The sequence below is a fragment of the Megascapheus bottae genome, unplaced genomic scaffold (genome assembly GCF_031878675.1).
Source record: "Megascapheus bottae isolate mThoBot1 unplaced genomic scaffold, mThoBot2.hap1 HAP1_SCAFFOLD_91, whole genome shotgun sequence".
NCBI classification, from domain to species: domain Eukaryota; kingdom Metazoa; phylum Chordata; class Mammalia; order Rodentia; family Geomyidae; genus Megascapheus; species Megascapheus bottae.
Genome location: NW_028327688.1, coordinates 365371 through 388333, shown reverse-complemented (window position 1 = coordinate 388333; position 22963 = coordinate 365371). Strand labels below are relative to the sequence as shown.

Genomic DNA, 22963 nt, shown 5'->3' with positions numbered 1-22963 from the left:
AATGAATGAACACATAAATCCATCCATCTGGCATGTACGTCATTTTCTTTATAGTATATGTTCTTCCAAATTAATCAAAGTAGGATATGAAATAGAAATTTAACAGTCAGGTAATCCCATGCATAGAGACAGTAATTTGGAACCAGAGATTGAGGGATTTGGACACCTGAAGGATCACACTTTGAGAGAATCCTGGAAAAAAAAGTTTAGTGAGAAGCTGTCCCCATGAAAAATTTAGTTGAGTAGGGTCATGGATGTCTATTCTGAAGGTAGAATGTGATCTGAGCCTCCTAAAGCATGGGCCACCAGCCCACACACTGAATCACAAAAAAAGGAGACTTTGGACATCCGTTTGAATGGACAGACCTGGGGACAGCTTGTCTCTAAGCCTCAGGCTTTTCCCAGACTCTTCTTGATGAAGTAGCTCACCAGCGCTGTGGCCTCTGCTGATACTCAGCAAGCACCTCGTGAGGGCTGCTGATCTGGATCCCTGGAGGTGGTCCAGGAGGGTGATGCACACCACCACAACTGCCAAACACAAAGACCCTGTCAACCCCAAGGGCCAGATCTCTAGCTTCATTCACAAGAATCAGACCAAGCAGGGAGCTGGGAGCCTCAGCCTGTGCATGCCCTAGGCAAGTCTGCTAGGTCCACTCTGACTCAGGAGAGGATGGGGGATGAAGCAAGCAGGGAAAGGCACCATGGTTGGCTCAGGAACTCTAGAAGCTTTGCCCTTACAAGCATCACCTTGTCCTAGGTCTCCCCCACCTCTTTCCTCGCTTCTAAAAGAAAAGTCCTACTAGGCCAGGGACAGTGGCCTACACCTGTCATCCTAGCTACTTGGGAGATGGAGGTGAGGAGGAAAATGGTTCATAGCCAATAGGGTAAAGGTTTGAGATCCCGCCTCAAAGGAGTTGTGGGGTTTCAGGGCTACACTCCCAGTTACAAGATAGGTAGAAGATTACAATGCAAAGTGGCCTGGCCAAACTCCAGACTCTATCTGAAATATACACAGCAATAAAAAGGACGGGAGCATGGCTCACTTGGTAGCGCACCTACATGGCAAGAGAAGACATCAAACTCTGACTTCATACCTTAGCCTATCAGAAGGAAATAAGTTAATGTCTGAGCCAATTGCAAGGCAGGCTCTCACCTGTTCTGTACAGCCTAGAAGCCTAAGGTGATTTGACCAAGGGAAGACTACGGGGACACCAACGATGCTGTCACCATCACACAACATTTTCCCCAAGGGTGCAAGGGTATCAGCTCGGTGTGAAACTGACCTGTGAGCCCAGTGCATAAAAGCCAAAGACATAGATTTGGGTGGGGTAGGAAGAGGTGGCTTGGACTTCAGGATTGGCCAGCAGAGCAGAGATGGAGGAAGAAGGATGCCCAGAGGCCATCATGTACCTGCTTACAACAAAGGCCACACATACTCCACATGGCTGCAAACACCGAAGATTCCATCTCGATGTTTCAGATGCCAGATGCGTGGGCAGCTTGAAGGGAGGCCTGCTTGTCCTTTTCCATGTAGGAGCAGAGGGCATCATCCAGGCGGCCTCTTCCTGCAGCACACACATGGGGACTCTGTAGTGTCAGCTGCTATCACACGGTGGCGCTCTGCCCTCACTCAGCATGGATGCAGGGGCGGCTCCCCCAGCTCCTGCCTGCTCCTAGCATTGCTCCTAGCCACTGCTATCTCCACCAGGAAAAGGCTGAGATGGGGTGACAGGCAAGGTGCTGACAGCCCACCCTGGACATCCTTAGAAGCAGAATCAGGGAAAGGAGGGGCTCTTGAGTCTAGATTTCACCCCCCCACACACACCACGCACCTTCATAGAAGTCCAAAGTGCACATGGTGTTTCCCACCATAGTAGTGAGCTTGCTCAGGTCTGCAGCACCAGCTCCTGCACCAGCTGCTCATCCAGGTTGGTACTTCGAATGACCCGTTTCCCCAGGACAAGCTGCTCAAACTCCGGCTAGAAGCAGGCATCCACTGCCTGCCTGGTAATGACCATGGCGCCAGCAACAGACCTGAGGAAGAAGCAGATGTTCACAGCTGTGCTGGAGGCTCAGGCACGGCACAGCACAGATCAGGGAGAAAAGACCAGGATCCATCACATCTCGGAATCCTAACAACTTAGGAGAATGAGATAGAACGATCATCATGCAAAGCCAGCTGGGGCAGACAAAAAACTACAATGGAAGTGGGGCTCAAGTAGTAGATTGCCATCCTGAAGAAAATAAAAAGCCAAGTGAGAGTTCAAGGCCTGGAGTTCAAGCTCCAGAACCAGAACAAAAGTAATTGAGTGAATGAATGAATGAATGAATGCTCTTTGAAATGATCAATCACATGCAAACACTGAAGAAAACATACAAAAGCTCCAAGAAGAGTGTTGGAAATACCCAGGAATCTTTGGGCCCCTTCTCAGAGGTATGTCTTCTAATCCTTACTATTTTCTTCATTGGGGAGTGGCACTGTGGCTCAAGGGTGAGAACCTTGAGCTGAAGAGCTCAGGGCCCAGGCCCAGAGTTCAAGTCCCATGACCAACAACACACAATAAAATGGAATATACTCTGGTTTCTCTTTAGATCATATAAATCTTTCACCTTTTATTATGTTCTTCATTGCCTGGCACTCCACCATGTAGGTAATCATCACTGCTTAGCTCTTGCTTTAGTTCTTTATTAAGTCAGTGTTTGTAAGCCGAGTATCCTAAACTCCATGCATCCTAAAGCTGACTTCACTAGAGCCAACTTCTGACCAAGCTGCTTATCCTCTATCACTGCGGCACTGTTAGGTTTCATTGGGTCCCAGGTTTGGACCAAATCCTTCCAGAGTATTTTCAAGTTCATAAGTGTGTCATTCTGTTCCTTGTTTTGTTCTGTAGTAAGTTTATATGGGATCTAAGCAGTGTTAGGGAATGAATGCATGTCTCTAACTTGGATTTTCAAATCCTACTCAGTCCCCAAGGCAAGGAGGGCTTTGCAGTTTCTGAACGTGGCTAGGTGACAGAAAGTCGAGTCCTCATGAACAGGATTAATGCCCTTATAGAAAAACAACTCACAGGTGGGGCACCAGTGACACTTCTGCATTCCTAGCTATTCAGAAGACCAAGGACTGAAAAGTTCTTTTGAAGTTCAAAATCAACCTGTGCAGGAAAGTCTGAGAGGTTCCATCTCCAATGAGCCACAAGATGCCAAACTGGAGATCTGGCTAGATTGATAGAGGTCCACCTCTCTGTGGGTTAGAAAGAAAGCAGACTGAAAGCCAGAGCTCTGAGTTCAAGCCCTAGTACTGACACAAAACAAAATGAAGACCAGAGAACCCAGCCCTGAATTGCCCCTCCTATTGTATGGTCATAGCAGTGAAAAGTCCATAAAGAAGGCACTGGATCTCCATCAGATGCTGATTCTCCTAGGGTCCAGCCTCCAGAAGTGACAACTAAATATCTATTATTTATAAGCCATGCTGACTTCAGTTTTCATAGCAATTCGAATATACTTCTTCCTCGAATTATTATTTGTTTTCATTTTTTGTGCTCAAAGTTGCACTTGAACTCAAGCTGTCACTTGGCTCTTTCACTCAAACCTGGTACTCTGCCACTTGATCCGCACCCACACATCCCCCTTTTCGCTGGTTACTTGAAAATAAAGAGTCTTACACACATTTGTGCCCAAGCTAGCATCAAATGTAATCCTCAGGATCTCACCTTTCTGAGTCACTAGGATTATGGGTATGAGCCACCAGCACCCAGCTCTAAATTTTGATTTTCATATAATGGTGAGAGGAGATATAATTCAAGAGACCTTTACTCAAGATGCCAGGGATATGTCAGTTATTTCCCATGAATCATTAAAACAAGTCCAAATACAATATGAAACATTAAAAACATAGATGAGTGCCAAGACCTACTTTCCATCAAGTGTCACAGCCTTTAGTGCCCCGGATGGCTTTGAACCATGATACTCAGATCTCAGCTTCTTGAGGAGATAGGATTATAGCCATTGTGCCCGGTTTGATTGGCTTTATTTTTGGTGGATCATGAGGCTTACATTCTGCACCTGGGTGGTGTCCTTGAGCTCTTCTGCTCAAGACTAGCACTCTATCACCTGAGCCACAGCACCACTGCTGGTTTTCTGGTGGTTAATTAGAAATAAGAGCCTCTCATGGTCTTTCCTGCTCCAGCTGGCTTTGAGAACCTTGATCCTCAGATCTCAGCCCCCTGAGTAGCTAGGATTATAGGATTACAGAAAGAGCCACCAGCACCTGGCCCCATTTTTCATTTTTGCTCTCACTTGACTCCTTCACTCAGAACTGGTACTCTGTCACTCAATCCACACACACACGTCTTTTTTGCTGGTTAATTGAAAATAAAGAGTCTTACAGACATTTCTGCCCAAGTTTCACATGTGAGAATTCAGTGAGTCACAGGTGGAATTAAGATTATTAAACATATACAGACTTTCTTTTTAAGAAATACATTTTCCTCAAGCGCTTAAATATAAGTGACTGTTATTATTTATGCATTATGATTTTCACTCTTGTATTGCCCTTTGGTTAATCATTTATTGTTACATTATTCCACTTTGGTACCTGGTGAATTATATAGACGTTTACCTATTTATTTGAAATAGGAGGGGAAAAATGAGGTGAGGAGGTGTGGGAGGGAAATGGAGACAAAAACATAAGAAGGGATATCAATGTGTGAGAAGTAACGCACCTTTGATCTGGCAAATATAGCTGTAACCCGTCTATACAATGAAATAAAAAATAAAAAATACATTTGCCTAAAGAACAAAGCATAACAATCTACACCATGTCTACATCATATAAGGTATGGTGGGACAACACTGAAGTAAGTCAGTTTATATCGCTCTAACACCAAGTCTCCTCCATTTGTCATCATCAGTAGAAACCTTGGGCTCTCCTAGCAGAGATTGACAATAGAACAAAATCTAGAGATATTAGGCCAAATAGTATGACACTAAATGTAAGGACCTCCAGGATAAGCCATAAAATGAGTGACTGTTGTCCTTAATGTACTATGTTATCTCTCATCTCTTTGCCATCCCTTGGTTAACTCGTATTGTTACAATATTTCACCTTGTTATCTGATATATTCTATATGTGCTTAATTGGATATTTGAAGTTAGATAGGGAAGGGGGGAAATCAAAATAAGCAGGGGAGAGTGGGAGGGAAATGGGGACCATGCCATAAGAAAGGGTATCAATGTTTGTGAAGTTATACACATTCAGTCTGGTGAATATAATGTAACCCTTTATTAATCACAATGAAAGATAAAAAATAGCCTATATTTGTCCATTAAGTCATTTGGTTGTTTAGTGCCATTCAATTCTGATATCTCATGCTTTGAGGCCAGGAGTGGTCTGGGTATCCTGCCTGCTGGAGACTGAGGTATCACCACAACCCACTAACACTAGGTTGGAATCCATCTGCACTAGCAAATGCAGTGCTGTTTGCTTCATTAGTTTAGATGCGCCAATAGGAGGGCTACATGTGTGAAAATTGTTACCTCTTCTTAAGAGATCATTTTCTTTATTAATATGAAATGATATCCCCATGTTTCTTGCAGTTTGTCTCTTCTAATTTTCATATTCCATGTTGTGTATGTTCAGGGCTTGAAATATTATCTAGTTCTTCTTTTTCTCTAATCTTGTCTGATTGGGATCCTGAAAGCCTCCTGTAGGCATCTCAATGGAAAACTCACTTCACCTGGAGAGTCAGATACCTGTCCTCAAACAATTGAGAACACCCACTGAAAAGGAAAAACGGTTTATATTGCCTCATGGTTCAGGTCAATGTATCTGTTGGCTATACTGCTTTGTGCACAGTACATCATGATAGCACCATGTAGTTGAAGAGGGGGTTTATGATATATTTTATATACTTTACTTGTTTCATTGAAATAGAGAAGGAATGGGGAAACACAAAATGATTGAGTAGGGGTTGCGGGATGAAAAATGAGAAAACATAGGAAGGGGAATCAGTGTTCAAGAAGTTATGTACCAATGTGTGAAGAATGTAACTGTAATCCCCCAACCATCTCCCTGACATTAAAATATAATTAAAAATTGAGGCCGATGTACCATACAGGGTCTGGAAGAGATACAGGGAGAGAGATACAGGGGGAGAGAGAGAGAGAGAGAGAGAGAGAGAGAGAGAGAGAGAGAGAGAGAGAGAGAGAGAGAGAGAGAGAGAGAGAAACAGGGAGGGGGAGGGAGGGAGGGAGGGACGGACGGAGGGAGGGACGGAGGGAGGGACGGGGGAGGGGGAGAGGGAGAGGGAGGGTGACACACAGACACACACACACACACAGACAGACAGACAGACAGAAAGAGACTGAGAGAGAGACAGAGGGGAGAGGGGGGAGAGGGGGAGAGAGTGAGAGAGACAGAGACAAAGACAGAGATACAGAGAGAGAGAGGAGGAGAGGGAGAGGGAAAAGGAGAGAGGGAGAGAGGGAGAGAGGGAGAGAGAGAGAGAGAGAGAGAGAGAGAGAGAGAGAGAGAGACAGAGACAGAGACAGAGACAGAGACAGAGACAGAGACAGAGACAGAGACAGAGACACAAGACCCCCTCATCCCAATATCCCGTACAAGGGCACACTCACAGTGACCTAATTTATTCCCTCACTCCTCACTCCAAGTACTGAGGACCAGTGCAAGAACATAGACCTGAGTTCAAACACTGAGCCCCAAGAAAGCACTGGAAAAACTTAATGCCATGTGTTCATGGGCTATATCAGGTCCATCATGGACGTAGAGAGGAAAAGTATTCCAGACCAGAATGAGGCTCACGACAAGCAGCAGAGAGGAGAATCCTAGGGAGTGAAATGGCATCATCACTGCTTGTATTTTCCTCGGCAGGCCACGCGAAGGTCTATGACATAGAGTCCACGAAAGGACCTTCAGATATTGGCCTGTCAAGAAGGTCACGACAACAACAGTGGGTGCAGCAGTTGAAAGGAAAAGGAGATGTGATACACAACAGTGAAAATTCATGATAGAAACCAAGCGCCAATGAGGAACCACTGTACTAATAGCTTCTCAGGGGCTGAGATGTGGACACTGAGGTTCCAAGCCATCTGCAGAAGAAAAGTTCCTGACACTCAAAGGTCAAAAGTAGAAGAGTGGCTGAAGTGACAGAGTACCAGCCTGGAGCCAAGAACCTCAAGGACAGTGCCCAGAACCAGAATGTAAGCCTCACAACTGGCACCAGGAAAAATCACAAACATTAACCACTTCATATCTGTCTTCCAAGCTCCACTGGAGGCATAAATAGGAGCATCCCAGTCCAGAGGTCAATGTGGATGAGGGGACAGGAAGGGACAGGTGTCCAAGGAATATCATAGGGCCTGCAAATGACATCACCTTTCCAAGCTGAAATACAATGTCCCCTAACCCACTGCTGAAAGCCACACACTTGGACGAAATCAAATTTTCCTAAGTCCATCAGACAGACAGGATTCAGCCAGGCCTCAATCTCAGGGCCCTGTGAGAACCGGCTGGTGGCTGTAGACTGAGAGACTCTGTGTCAGTGGTCAGAACATACTGGGCAGAGCCTCAGTGCTTTTCTGTTTGCAGCTTGGGACAGGGTGGAGTTTAGCCCTGACGCCTGTCCACTGGGCATCCCATAGAACCTTTATGGTTCCTCAAATATCCATTGCCCTGTTCTATCTCTTTGAAGTCACCAGCTTAGTACTCTGGAAATTGTGGTAAGAGGTATACAGAACGGGGCACCAGGAGGCACAGAGCCCATCTGTATCTCCTCTAAGGTGGTGTGGCTGCTGCGCCCAGGGCTACCTGGGGAGAGTAGTATTAAACAGTTGCTGAAATGCTGAATGGATGAGGTCATGCTCAGGATTATCAAGTGGTGAGAAAAGGGGTCATCTGGGGAGGGTGTGTCAGAAGGAAGGGCTCAACTGAAGGGCCCTGCACAGATGACCTCACTTCCTTCACAGTGGAACTTAGAACCTTGGTATCCCGGCACCCACAGTCAACACAAGCCCCCAACTGCTCACTTGTGTGGCTAGCAGATGTTCAGGAGATGTTTGCCCGATTTTTCTCAAATGGGAGAGGCTCCGGCCTCATGGAAGAGCGCAGAGGGTGCCTGGCCCACGTGTGTCCAATCAAGGCCAGGCCTGGCCATGGACACTTCTGGAGATGCTGTCATTGGACCCCACAGGTGACATGGGGAGGTTCAGGGCAGTGAGAGTCTGGGTAGCTGAACATATGTAAATTTCCTGGTCATTAATGGCTCTCCTCCCCTATGTGTGTGTGTGTGTGTGTGTGTGTGTGTGTGTGTGTGTCTGTGTGTGCATATGTGTGGGCTTGTGTGTATGTGTGGTTAATAATTCTTTAAGTAATTCACCTGACCCTATGTTTGCGTATACCATGTACCTTTTTTTTTAGCGTAGAGCTGTTAAGTATGCTTTTTCAATAGTCATGTGCATGCGTACTAAATGAATGACAAACAAAAATTAGAGATGTGTACTCATATTCACTGACTCTGGCTAATCCACACTCGTGTAAACCTGAGATGACACACTACACAAGACGAAACATAAGGAATATGCTTGGTCTCAAAAGGGAAGGCCAGGTGAAAGTCATCCTAAGGGAACACAAACATTGCCAGGGGCTAAGTTCTTTTGGCAGGAGTCCCCTCAGCTTTCTTTTCTCAGGTTAGTACTATACCACATGAGACACACGTTCCTATGGTACCACGTGGATACTTGGACCTTTAACTCTCACAGAATTTCCTCCTCAGGCTTCCTTTGAATCTCCTTCACATCTCAGACTCCATAGCAGCTAGAGTGCAGGCATGAGCCACTGTCACTGAGCCTGTGTCTTTCATCTTAGAAAAGGAATGAATCAAAGCATGACAGGACGGTTGATTTTTGGATTGTTTGTTTGCTTGTTTGTTTTTCAGTTATTCATTGAACTCGAGACCTTATTTGTAAGATAGACAAGCCATGAGCCTGTAAACCTTAATCACAGTTCATTTTTCAATAAGTGGACTCCTTGTTAGTACATTATTGAGTATGGAGGATACTCAATGAGATAATAGTACCTTGATCCAATCCTCCTTATGAATGGTGGTCGTCCCATAGGCATGAAGTTCAAGAGACCCGTGGTCACCCACCCACGCAGGACTGCAGCCTCTCATAGAAAATGTCACTGGAATTGCAGAGGACATACACTGGACTTACAACACATGGTATTCCATTTAAATGCTCAGGGCCGGGAATGTGGCCTAGGGGTAGAGTGCTTGCCAGGCATGCACAAAAACCTAGGTTCAACTCCTCAGTACAACAGAAACAGAAAAACCTGCAAGAGGTCCTGTGAAACAACAGGTATCGCCTTGGCCAGAATCTCTATGAAACACCAACCCCCAAATAACTACTCCAAAAAAGCAGGTAGTGACCCTGTGCCTCAAATGCTATAGTACTAGTCACAGGAAAAAATAAAGTTTAAGGAGAGCTCTCAAGCATAGATTTAAAGATATCCAGACTGGTAAAACACAAGCAAAATTAGATTTGGCAATTCAGTCAAGGCTTCTGACAATTACTTGCTTATATCCATAGAAGAGAGAGATGCACAAATATATAACTATACATAAGTGTGTGTGTGTGTGTGTGTGTGAGTGTGAGTGTGTGTGTGTGTGTTTTCAGGAAGCTCAAGCATATGATGTAACATAGTGGAGATAGAAAGCAGCTGCTCTATGTAGTCGAGAGTTCCAGCATCCCTAGATCTAATGACTCTCCTCAGTGTGTAGGCCCTTCCACTGTTAAAGAAGCTTCATTCTTGTACAGATGTTCCATGTCTTATGATGTCCTGTAATGCTGACTTCTATGCAGTCCAATAATTGCTAGAAAAGTGATTTCACTGCAGAAAATGGACAAACATATTTCTGAATTCAAATAATGCCAATGGGGCTAATAGGCCTCAAAGGAGTATGTCACCAGATGACCATGAAACTCACATTCAAGAAGCTGCACACAGAACATTCTCCAAAAATGATCCACTGCTAGGATGCACAACAAGCCTAAATAAATACCAAACATGCACATCACTCCTCATATCTGGCTGAATGTGGGGTTTCTATGAGGTTACACAATAAAACAGAATTCTGATTCAAACCAGTGAAAGAGACAATGAAGGACACTGGATATTAATGAAGGGAATGATCCAAGGAGAAAACACCCAAGAAGAGGTAAATAAACATTAATGCACAAACTCATGAATCAATTATGTACACTTTAAAACAGTGTCTTGAGGCTAACCAAAGATGATGGCTCCGTTCAACAATAGATGTTAACAATCCACTCTCAGCAAAGTAAACGTTAACCCAACTAAATCATCTGTGAAGACCAGGCTGAAACATATAACAAAACAATTACCCCATATACTAATCTGTTTGCCATATGTATATAAATAGATAGATATATACTGATGTATGTATGTGTTAAACAATAGGTATATATACATACTCAAAAACATATCTCTATGAACGACACTGTATAGAAAAACAGTTTTTTCTTGTGGGGTTTTGCTGATTCTGTTTTCTTATTTCTTTCTGTACACTTGTTTTGGTGTCTATCTTGGGTAGGAACATAGAACTCAGGACAAAATGTGAAAATGTTCATCACTGATGCTCAATAGACATTGTACTGAAAGAAATCTAGAGACGAGTCACATGTAGAAACAGAAGCAGGAAGGTGATAGTTTGCGAAAGGAATGACACTGGACAAAAGGAAAAGAACTCAATCCATGTCCTATGTAACTGTAATCATTCTATGCATCTATGAAAATAGTATACATTCTTTACATGTGGATAAAAACCACAATGAGAGCCTGGTTGGTGCTAGTGGGAGGCTGAGATCAGAGGATCACGGTGCCTGTGGAGAAAAGTCCACATGAAATGTTCCTGCCACATAGCCACTGAAAACTCCCCAAGTAGACATAGGGCTTGAAGCTGTAGTACTCTAGCTTTGAGTAAAAAGAGCTCTAGAACAACGTCCAGGTCCTGAGTACAAATTCCTAAACACAGGAAGGGCAAGGTTGGAGACCTTGACAATACCCAGGTGCTCATGGGATCCAAGCTATGTGACCGCAGCTGGGAGAGCCTGCGGGCTGCATGGGGTCCTCTGCAAGCTGGAGGAAGGAGGGGTCCAGTCCTCCACCTCACTCCTGAGGGCAGATGTCCATTCAGTCTCTCAGGCCCCTGCCAAACTCTCTAGGAATAAGTGAGAGAATGTGGGGGGAGCGATGAAGGCACCAGGAAGACAGCAGAAGCACACATGTGTCCAGGAGCAGGTTAGAAAAGAGGGCCCTGTGGCTGGAGAGACATGACACAACACACTTCCCAGACCAGGAAATGGCCGCACAGGTCCATACTGAAATAGTGTTCCCCAAACCCACTGCTGACTGCCACAAAATGAGGAAGTCACACTTCCCTTGAGAACACACTCACGCATGCTCTACCCAGGTGTCAATCCTCCGGGCCCAGTAAGGAAGGGGTTGTGCCCTGTCTAGACAACAACTGTGTATCAGGGACAGAGTACCTTGGCCTGAGCTTCAGTGATTTTCTGCTTGCAGCATGGCAACTGGTGAGACTTGACCCTGAAGCCTGACCACTGGGGAGTCCATAGCATCTCTCAGGAATCTTCATCTTAAGGTTTCCCTTTCGTGTCTTAGAAGACAAGTGAGGAGCAGAGTGGGACTTGACAGAAAAGGGGTTTAAGTTTGGGTCCCATGAGGCTGAGAACCCAATTGTGTCTCCTCCAGGGTGGTGTCTACTCCACACAGATCTACCCCGGGACCATAGAATTGAGGTGCTGGGGTAACACTGGACAGCTATGTCCTGCTCAGAGCCAGCAAGAGGATAGAGAAGGGGACCTTTGGAGAGGGTGTGTCAGAAGGAAGGAGTCCACTGAAGGGACCTCCGCAGATGACCTCACTACCTTCACAATGGAACTTAGAACCTTGGTATCGGAGCACCCACAGTCAACAGAAGCCCACAACTCACTTCTCTGGCTAGCAGACGTTCAAGGAGATGTTTGCCAATTTTGCCTCAAATGGGAGAGGCTCAGGCCTCATGGAAGAGTGCAGAGGGTGTCTGGCACAGGTGTGTCCAAACAAGGCCAGTCCTGGCAGAGAAAACTTCTGGGTCATTGTAACCCACAAGTGACATGGAGGCCGAGGCCAGTAAGTGGCTGGAAAGCCCACCACATCTAAGTCTCCAGTCATTACCAGCTCACCTTTCCCTCTTTCCCTCTGTGTATTTCTGTGTGTGTGTGTGTGTGTGTGTGTGTGTGTGTGTGTGTGTGTGTGTGTGTGTGTGTGTGTGAGAGAGAGAGAGAGAGAGAGGGGGGGGGAAGGCAGACAGACACAGACACAGAGAGAGGCATACAGAAAGACATGGAGACAGAAGGACTGACAGAGAGTGACAAGAGAATAAGACAGAGAGACTGAGAGAGACAGGGAGAGAGATACAGAGACAGACAGCAAGACATGCATAGAGAGAATAGGAAGTCATTTTAATGTAATTCCCTGGACTGTATGTCAGAGTCCTCTTTGGTTCCCTAGTTTCAGCTTAAACTATTCCCCTGGTCCCACTCCAGGATGAAGCTCCAAGCCAGGACGAGGGCTGCAGGGCAGGCACCCTGGAGCAGCTGGTGGAACACTTGGTGCCTGCCCAGCTCACCGGGGAGCACTTCTTCATCCCCACCTTCCTCTCCACTTACCGAAAATTCACCAGCACCGAACACGTCCTGGACCTGCCCTTCCAAACGTGAGTACCAACTGCAAGGGCAGTGGACTCTTTTTCTCCACGGGACCCTGGGAATGACCTGCACAACTCTCAGGGCTACTCTGATCCTGTGGAGTGGGGGTGGGCAGAGAAGCATCTTAGGTTATGCCAGGGCCATGGGAAATGTCTTGTGTGCTCCCTGGTAGTGTAGGCTCAGCCCTGTGACCTTCTTGCTCAGGACACAGCTTTCTGCCTCCAAGCTCTGAGCCCTCAGACAAAGCAGACTTTCCCTGTTTGGAGAATGGTTCCTCAACTACACGTAGACAGAGCAGGGATAGCTGAAGGCAGAGTGAGAGACCCTCGGCCCACAGGATTCTCAAGGGAGAAAAGGCTTGTCCCTTTCCATTGCACATAGGTTGAAGCCCCTCCGGGTCTGGACATGTTTGTAGGGAGAAAGCACAAATAAGCCGCACTGTTGCAAGCCGGATAAAACCCAGGAAGAGACAGCCAGTAACTGTGCAATTCCTCCACAGGTTCAGTAGAGGTGAGGCCTTCAAGGACTCCTCTACACAGGATGAAATCCTGCCTTTCTCCAGCCAGGATGGCATGCCACAGGACAAACTCAGAAAGTGAGTGGACTTTGCTCACAAAGGAGGGCATCTGTGTGCACAGTGGAGCCAGGTTTGAGTGTAGCGTGGTGGGCGAGCTCAGGATCCCAGAGATCTTGACGTTCTCACCACAGGGTTGAAGTGTGGCATATGTATGCAGGACCACATATGCAGGCATATGTGTCCATGACCGACAGTGCTGTTGGGAGAGCTGAGCCCTGTGCCAAACCATCCTCTCCACAGCCCCTGATGCCCAGCCTTGCCTGTCCTCACCATGGCCTCGCAAACAGGATTAGAGCATTGATGTCATGTTTTAGGACTTCTGCTGACCCTAGGAAGGCTGGCAGAGTAGAAGGCCTGGCTGGGTCACCAAGAGAACAGTGAGGTGGGGAGATAGCCCACGTGTGGCTCTTGGAACGGAGGCAGTAGAATCACCAGTGGATGTGAACCAGCAGCCAGTTCATTCCAGGCATACAACAGACCCCACGGAGACTCCATGCAGTGGGGAGGGACTAGAGAGCTGCAGGAGTATGGAGAGCTCCCTGGAGAGGGGAGAGTTGCTCCTCCCATGATTGGGTGCTGGCTCCCTGGAATTCCCTTCAATCCTTCCTTGGTTCCTGAGCACTGTCACTACCTCCACCACCAAAGAAGCTTGGCTTGGGGAGATACTGATGTCCATATTTCAAATGAGTGCTGAGAGTGTCTGGGGTAGCCGCTGGCCAGGTTTCTGACTCTGCTGCCCCCCATCTGCCCCTAGTGCCCTCTCTTCTCTCCTGGACATGTGGCTGGACGAGTACGGGGAGGACTTCTGCCAGCCTGCACACTTTGCCTGCCTCAAGCAGTTGCTGGCTCACCTGAAGAGGCACATGACTGGATCACACGTGGAAAGCCGTGCACAACTGCTCCTGGCTCAGATGGAGGCCCAAGAGCCCAGCCAGACACAGCCTGATGGTGTGGAAACTGGGTGGGAAGGCAGAGGAAAGAGGCGGGATGAATGTGGGCCATCAGAGGGTGGAGAAGGCTCTAATATAGGCCTTGTGCCAGGAAGAAGAAACACGCTGGAACATAGAGACTGTGCAGAGAAGTTGAAAATGAGGATGGGTAGAGGGATCCAGGTTGGGAAGTCAAAGGGAAGAGGGTCTTTATTCTCTTTTCAAAGACTCAGGACAAATCCTCATGCAGAGGGCCTTGTCTTCTCCTGCAGGTCTAGCATTAGCCCAGTGTTTGTCTAAGAGGGCAGCATTGAGCTCCAAGCTCTGGCGTGCAGCCTAATTGCAGGAACATTACCAGGGTTAGACCAACACCCAAAGTCAGCCTTGACTCTACTGTACCACGAGATGGGAGCAGCAGCATCAGGTGTGGGTGGCAGCCATGTCTTCCCGGGACTCTGAGGCTATGTCACCTGCAGTAACAGCCTCCTTTGCTCTGCTGACTGGGAGCCAGTTTGAAACTTGGCCTCATGGTAGACCCCCAAGGGACCCTGGAATCCATATCCTGGGAACCACCAACCTGGCCCCTGGTCCACAGCTTGGGTGGGATCCCTTAATTTATGGAGAATCGAAATAGGACCCGGCATGCTTTCCTCACAGGATCTTCCTGTCCTTCTTCAAGGAGCACAGGGGAGGGACTGAACAAGGAGAAGAATGAGGTCTTAGATTTCCCTCCCCTGTTGGTGGCTGAGCAGCTCACCAGGATGGACTCGGTGAGGCCCTGGGCAGCACGGGGTGGACCGGGCTTCCTTCTCTGCATGGCTGCCTTCTCATCCTTCTCCTTCCCCTAGAGCAAAAGCTTTCATCCAGCCTGAGCTTCACCTTGGCTCAAGCTTCCTAGCAACACTCTTTAAATGCAGACACTAAAGTGTATATGACACCTCTGTGTCCCAGGAGCTATGCGTGGAGAGGTGCAGCCAGAATCGCAGCTCCTCGACACTTGGCAGGGACAACATGAGCTCAAGCAATTATGAGGATTCTGGTGTGTGTGCCAGAGCCTAGTGCAGAAAACAGAAAGTGCTACAGAAGCAGCATCTGTGGATATGAACCAAAGGACAGGCATGCACAGCAGACCCTGACATGAGGTAGGGACACTCAGGTGCCCTCCAGGGTTGCGAAACGGCATGACATCCCTACAAACCCATGCCTAAGCCTCAGAGACCCCTACACAGCCAGAGTTCTCAGCCCAACTACGGGACCCAATCTGGGGCTGGGCACTGTGCTGTGTGCCAGGCAATGAGACACTCCTTCCTTTGGCAGGAGCTGTTCCTGAAGGTGGTGCCCCACCACTGCCTGCATTCTGCCATTTCCCAGAAGGACAGACACGACATGGAGAACTTGGCCCCCACCATCCGGGCCACCTTCACACAGTTTGACCAGGTGTTCTCCTGCGTGCTCACCACCTGCTTAGGGGACCACAGCATGCAGCCCTGCTCCAGGGCTAGGGTGCTAGAGCATTGGATCTCGGTGGCCATGGTAAGACACAACTGCTGCCTAGAGACTCTCCCTTCAGGGTCTTATATTCTGAGGTGTTCCAATGTGCTCAGAGCCCTGTGTGGACTTCAGGGCCTCCTGCCCAAGGCCATCTTGTCTGGACTCCCACATACCACACATGCAATGGTGCTCACTCCTTCCTCACACTCAGGACTCAGGGGCAACTTCACCCAGGCCTGGTCAGCCCTCTCTCTCCTCTGAAGCCCTGTAAGCAGCTCCCCAGAATCCTTGTACTGACCCTGGCTTAGCCCAGCCAGCAAGGCATCAGGTGGCAGCAGTAGCATGCAAGGCTCACACACCCTTCCCATGCAGGAATGCAGAGTTCTCAGGAACTTCTCCTCCCTCCATGCCATCCTCTCTGCTCTGCACAGCAGCGCCATCCAGCGCCTGGACAGCACATGGCAAGAGGTCTCCAGGTGGGTCCTTCTCTCCACAGAAGCTGTGCACACACAGGGACTAGCCAGCTTCACCACCAGCCCCAGAGCCAAGCCTGTATGACCTGGGCTGCTAGCCAGGAAAACAGGGACAGTGCCTGCATTATGCCTGTTCAGGCATCGGCAAATGTTCAGTGCAATGTCTCACTGAAGCTGGACAGAGACCCAGAGGAGCTGTCCAGGATTTCTGTGGTAATTCTACATTTCTGTCCAAAGGAAATCCAAGCACAGTTGTCTAATACAACTGGGCTGGACTCCACTGGGACATGAAGAAGAAATTGCTTCCAGCTCCTGGGTCCTTGGGAGCTTCATACAATCATTTGAAAACCTCCTGTTCAGGCAACTTGCAGGCCTGGCTCTAAAAGAAAACCAAGCCTGTCTCCCTTCTCTCTCACTTTCCCATTTGTCATTTCTCTCTGTCCCTCCTACAGAGACAGCGTGCAGATTTATGAGAAACTCTCAGAGATCGTTTCTCCTTCATGCTCTTACTTCCGGACCAAAGTGCTACTCTTTCAGGTAGAGAGAAAGGGGTCAGAAAGAACAGGGCTAAGAAGGCAAAAGTGGGATCCAGTTCCAAAAAGAAATGCTTTCCTGTTTTTTTTTTCTCTCCATTCTGGATCTTGAACTCAGGGCATGGCTGTTGTCCACCGTTTTTAATACTCAGTGCTCTTCATTTTCAGTCCCAAGCCCACTCCACGTTTGGAGTTGATTGTAATTCACAGACTCAGTGACTGTGGATTGAACTGGGATCACCCGATCTCAGGCTCCTGAGTACCTGGTATGTAAGTCAGCTGCACTGCTCAGGAGTGAGTTGCTCTGCCATGGGATATTTCAGAGCTGTCCTTAGAGCCAAAGAGACATAGCACACACTTGGTTTGGATCTTAACATTCAGAGCCAGGATGTCTACCTGAAGGAACTGGGTCTCTCTGTTCTCCCTAGAGCAGATGCTGCTCACCGCCATACAAACACAGAGAAGGACTAGACAGGGGAACTGAAGGTGGCTGGGGGTTTTCTTGACAAGGGAGGCCAGGCACTGCTCACTCAGCCCTGAAATCTCAGCTGGACATGACTGCGAGCCCTAACCTTGAGACTCAACCATGAAACCCCCCAAGTAAACTAGTCGCTCCGATAGAGACACCCACATAAATCAAGAAAGGAAAAGATGTATCTACCTCTACATTCCAACATACTGAGCTCCTTCACACACGACTCCAGAAGCCTCAGTGGGAAGGGCTACAGACTGGACTCCTCAATGCCTTGACCCGCTTGTCCACTACAGTATATCTGGGGAACTCCCCACCCAGATGCATAGAGAAAGATTTCTGCCAGGACACAGACACATAGGGAAGAGCTTTGTGGGAAAGAAGCTTTCTCATGATTCAGAGCCCCTCCCCTAGGTGAGGAAATCCAGAACTTTTTGTTAGTAAGTTAGCTGAAAGTCCATAATCCTCTCCCTCCTGGACTATTCTACCCTCCGGCCCATGACAATTATGGGAGCACTCACTGACTGGACCCTGCTCACAGAGTTAGTGTCTCTTCTATGATTGCCTACAGTGAAGTGGACAGGCCACCATCCCTTCCTATTCCTCGGTCCCCTCCTGTCACCTATGAAGACTGAGGAATTTGGATGATTGATGAGACAATGAGGAGAAAGAAATTTCCAGGAGTCCAGAGAAGGCATTGGCACAGAGACTCAGGGCAGCACCAACAGTGGGAGAAACCAGTGGATCCCATAGCGCTCAGAGGAACGTCATTTATTTGCAGAGTTTGCAGATGACGAAGCAGGCAGAGAGAGACCAGTTCAGAGCATGGCATCCCTCAGATCTGCTGAGGCAGAGAATTAACCAGAACAAAGCAGCAGGTGGCACTAGCTTTGGCACCATCCATGCTCAGGTCAGGGACAAAGGTTGAGTGGACACATGTCTCAGGAGTTCTGCTCTCCATTGTGACAGGAGCCTGGTGACTTTGCCCCCAAGGAGAAGAAGGCCAAGAGAGGCCAGAGGCAGGCTGAGGACATGGTGAGTGACTGTGTCCTGAACGCACCAAGAGTGCCTGTAAGAGAAGAGAAGAGAGGTCTGCTTGCTCATCTTACCTCTTGTTCCCCTGCCTGAAATAACTCCATACACATGGGATTTGATTCTTATAATCCCTTGTCCTGAGTGGCTGCCAGAGACAAAGGAGGAGGAGAAGCCAGAGCATGGCAAAGCCTGTGTGGCAGGTGGCCTTCAGAGGCTCCTTAACTTGGGGAGGTGTCAATGCCACCCTTATACTGTTTATTATCCCAAGTGCAGAGAAGGGGCTCTAACAGATTGGCCAGAACAGGTGACTCTGATAAGAAAGGCCCTGTGAGGATGGAGGCTGTCTGGGGAGGCCTGCAATGGGGTCCTAGGCCATGGCACATCAACCCATCCAATTCCACAGGTTCACATCAAGGGCACCGTGCCCTACTTGAAAACTTTCCTGGGAGACTTCCGAATGATCGACACGGCCTTTAGGGACTTCCTGGATGTGAGTAGTCTGGACATCACTGAGCTGCTGGGGTTGGGACAGAAAGTCTCCTGCTGTGTGCTGAGTTATGGCACAGTGAAGAGTTTCTTAAGATAACACTGCATCCATCTTAAGAAGGGATATCCAGAGCTGCTGGGATAGGGAGCTAGGGCACATAGCACAACTGGGACTCAAGTTCCTCTGGGCACAGTGGGCAGTTGGGATCAGTGGAAAACAAAGGACAGGCCAAGCAAGCACCAGTGAGTCCAGCTCAGCTGAGCCCTCAGTCACCCCATGTCCTCAAAAGGTTTGGACAAGATGATCCCAGAATCTCTTTGGAGATGTGTCCAGGTCCCATCTAGGACTTGGTTCACAGGCACATGTAGATGCCCTCTGTCCCATGGAAGAGGACCAGCCCCTGACAGGGAGGACTGAAGGGAGGAAGGGTGGGGTTCTCCTCACATTGTTCTCTGCCTTCTAGGAGGGAGTCATCCATTTTCAGAAATTGAGAAAGGTGAGTTTCAGGTGCCCTCCTGGCTGGATGGGGACCAGCAGCAGAGTCAGCTTCAGTCACCATGACCGGTAGAGAAATTTGGTTCAGAGTGCAGATCTTTCCTGACGACAGGGTGGGGATGTGAAGTGGGAGAGGAGAGCTTCCTGTGAATGAGTGTGGACACAGTTGTGAGAGCCACAGCACCCTGATGCACTGAGGCTTCCCAGAGCAAAGCCTGGTGAATGCTCTTCCCCTGGGCATCACAGCACAGCCCTCCACTCACCTCATGCTCTCCCTGGCCAGGAATATGCAATCATGGAGCAACTGAAGCAGCTACAGGCAAGCTGCAGCTATGAACACATCACCCCAGACGAGAAGTTTCTAGGCTGGTTCAGAGACCTGGAGCAGCTCAGTGAGGAGGCCAGGTGAGCTGGGAGGCACTAGCACAGGGAGAGTCGCCTGTCACTGGGATGTGGTGCCATCCTGAGTGTCACATGTCTGGACTTGAGGACTTACACTCCCTAGGGGCAGTGACCAGGTGGGTGGCAGGCTCAGAATTGAAGCAGAATCTGGGAGGTCCCAAGCTTCAATTTGGTCAGCTCACCTCACACCCCTTGCCTAGCTATGACCTGTCATGTGCACTGGAGCCTCCAGGACAGAATGACACTGCAAGCCCTCCGACCAAGAAGCGCTTCAGCATCTGGAAGGCCTGGAAGAAGTAAGGACCTGGCCACTGATGGGCAAGAACCAGGGAAGATGATGGGATGGGTGTGGGAATGAGACAGGCTGTGGATGAGACATTTCCCTTGAGAAGCCAGGTCTGGCACTCAGTTCTCTGGGGTGTCTGCCCCTCTGCTTACACTGAGTTCTGTCTCTGTGATTCATCCATCACATAAGGGAATGGGAAAATGTTAACTGACCCAGATCATGGAGTGGAGATTCAGGTCCCCAGTGTTTGAAGTCTAGGGTCTTGTGTGTGTCCTGAGAGAAGTTCCTTCAGTAAGCTGACCCCTCTCTAAAGCCACCAGACCCAGAGTGCTGCACCTAGTACCAGTGGCAGCTCCCAGTTGAAGTGGATGGAGCAGGACAAGGCTGGCCCTGAGATGAGCAGCACAAACACCACTGCAGTGCAGTCAGACAGCAATGTGCAGTCAGCTCCCTCCTCCAGCTCCTACCCAGAGCTCATCATGAGCATCTCACAAACATCCTCAGGCTACCCAAAAAAGGTGACTTCCTGTCTTGCCCATAGTCCTCTTTCCACTGCCTGAGAGGAAAGCCCTAGACCTGGTTGGAAACCTGGACTTCTCCTGATGTTGCTGTCATCCACAGGTCCAGGGATCCTCCTCCCGGTCCACTGGGATGACCAGCTTGGCCTCTGCCAGCCAATCCTCACCCACAGACACCAGCACAATGGACACCAATTCAGCCAACACTCACAGCGGCACCTCAGGGCAGAGTAGTGACAGCTCATCCGTGCCTCCCCATCTCAGGCTGGGAGACTCGTGTGTCATCAGGGTGGTGCTGCCTGTGGAAAACAGACATCTATGCAGAAGCATTGAGGTGAGTTGGGCGGCTGCATTTCCTTCTGCTCTTCTGACCTAAAAAAGAGGGAGGGAAAATTATGCCCAGTCTCCAGGCAAGAATAGATCCTCAGGCAGGGTCAGTGAGGAGTCCCGAGAGGAAGCATGTGGACAAAGATTGGGGAAATCCTAGGCTCTGGAGGGCATAGTTTAGATACTTCACTTTCCCCAGGAAACAACCTAAAGGCTGGTGTTTGATCACAAGATTAGTAGTGAATAAACACGATTGCCAGTTGAGACTGTTTACTGTCTCACAGACAATCCTCGCACATTACTTAGTAGGCTCTTCTGACAATCACATCTGGGTTGGAGGACAGCGAGACATAGGGATCCTATGTTCTGGGAAGATGAGGAATGTCTAAGGCAGGGTGCTGAAGATGATGGAGCTAAAAGATCTGCTCACAAGTAAACTCCTCACAGGAGAGAGAGATGTCTGCTCTTCTAGCTACTCAACTGGGCAGATGACATTCAGAGCCCCTCCTTCCTCATGCTGGGTCTGGTGTCTGCATCTGGTTCAGTCCTCTCACCCACAGGAAGGAGAATGGGTGTCATGAGCAGTCATCTGGGGAGGCAACGACTTCCTCTCTCCTGGACTCTCAGTGTTAGTGGAGTTTATCAAGGCTCCACGGGGTGTCGTTCATCACTGCATCCTCCAACTCACCCCAGACCTGGCTAGGAGCAGGCACTGGGCACTTGGCTGGCTCCTCCCTTGCCTGGGGTTTCTGGAGTTTATTGTGTATTCCACTAAATCTCAGGGGCCCAAAATTTGAAAGCAGATCCAGGAAGAGCTGGTAAACTCTACTAAGAATACTAAATAACCAACTTCAATGCATGGACTCCTCTTCAGGAAGGAAGGGTTAAAACACACCCATGACACCCCATGGCATTTCTCATGTTTAACACTGAGATGGTTCCACCGAAGTCCTGGATACTGACTTCAGGGAGGGACCCCTGGGACCCAGTTCTCAAGGCCTGTTTCCTGATCCAACCCAGGTGACCAACCAGGAGAAGACCCGAGATGTCATCGTGAAAGCTATCAAGAAATTCCAGGTGCGTGGATACAAGCCAGAAGACTTAGAGCTGGTGCAGATCATCACACAGGATCAAAGTGAGTCCTAAAACAATAGCTAGGACAGGCAAATAAGTAAGTTGGCAGGGGCCCAGGAGTTTGGACCGGTGGTAGAGAGCCGTCTAGAATGCAAGAACACCAGAGTTCGATTCCTTGGAAATATATGCATAGGCAAAACAAAAAAAAAAGAAAAAAAGCCAGAAGTGGTGCTGTTAGAACTCTAGCCTTCAGAAAGCCCCAAGGCAGTACTCAGGCCCTGACTTCAGCCCATAGGTCTAGCAAAAAAAGAAGAAGTTTGGCAGGAGAGTGTATCCTCACCCACCAACCCCTCCATCAGGGTATGGCAGCATAAGGGCAGCCTTAGACACCAGGCCCAAGCCAGCCCTGGTTGCTGCACAGCTATTGCCCTCATGGACATGCTTGTTCTTGCCCTGTCTGAGGAGGAAGTAGCCAGTGCAGAGACCATCCGTGAGGACTGGAGACAATACAGCTCATAGGACAGAATGGCTGGCTTGCTCACCAGAACGGACTTTGTCATTCTCCAATGTAAACACATGGCTTCAGAAAATACCTGACACTTGAGTGTCACTCAGTTGTAACGTGTGTGCCGAGAATTCCTGAAACCCTTGCATTGTTCCCACACCATTAAAACTATGCCTCCAAACATTACTCACCCTATATCATGGACTAATGCAAGCCCTGAAAGAGCTATTGAGAACTCATGGGCAACTTCCCAATATTCTCTACCTATGTGTTTTTCTTCCAAATGAGTTAGAAGCCAGGTGCCTAGGACTCAGCCTACAAACCCAGTTCATTAGGAGGCTCACCTGAGGCTCTAGGTTGGAGGTCAGCCTGGGTTAGAAGTCTCTGATTCTCTTTCTTCTATCAACCACAGTAAAAGCAGGAAAAATCATATGGCGCCAGTGGCACAACACTTATCTTGAACAAACAGGTCAGGGGGAGAACCGAGTCACTGACTTAGATAAGTGAGCCAAAAGTTGACTTACTCATAAAAGATATAAGTTGAAAAGG

General features: G+C 48.4%; 1 pseudogene; it reads right to left on the bottom strand.

Moving 5' to 3' along the window:
* Positions 1 to 390: 390 nt before the first annotated feature.
* On the bottom strand, positions 391 to 22893 carry LOC150039509 (uridine phosphorylase 1-like; annotated as a pseudogene).
* Positions 22894 to 22963: the final 70 nt, after the last annotated feature.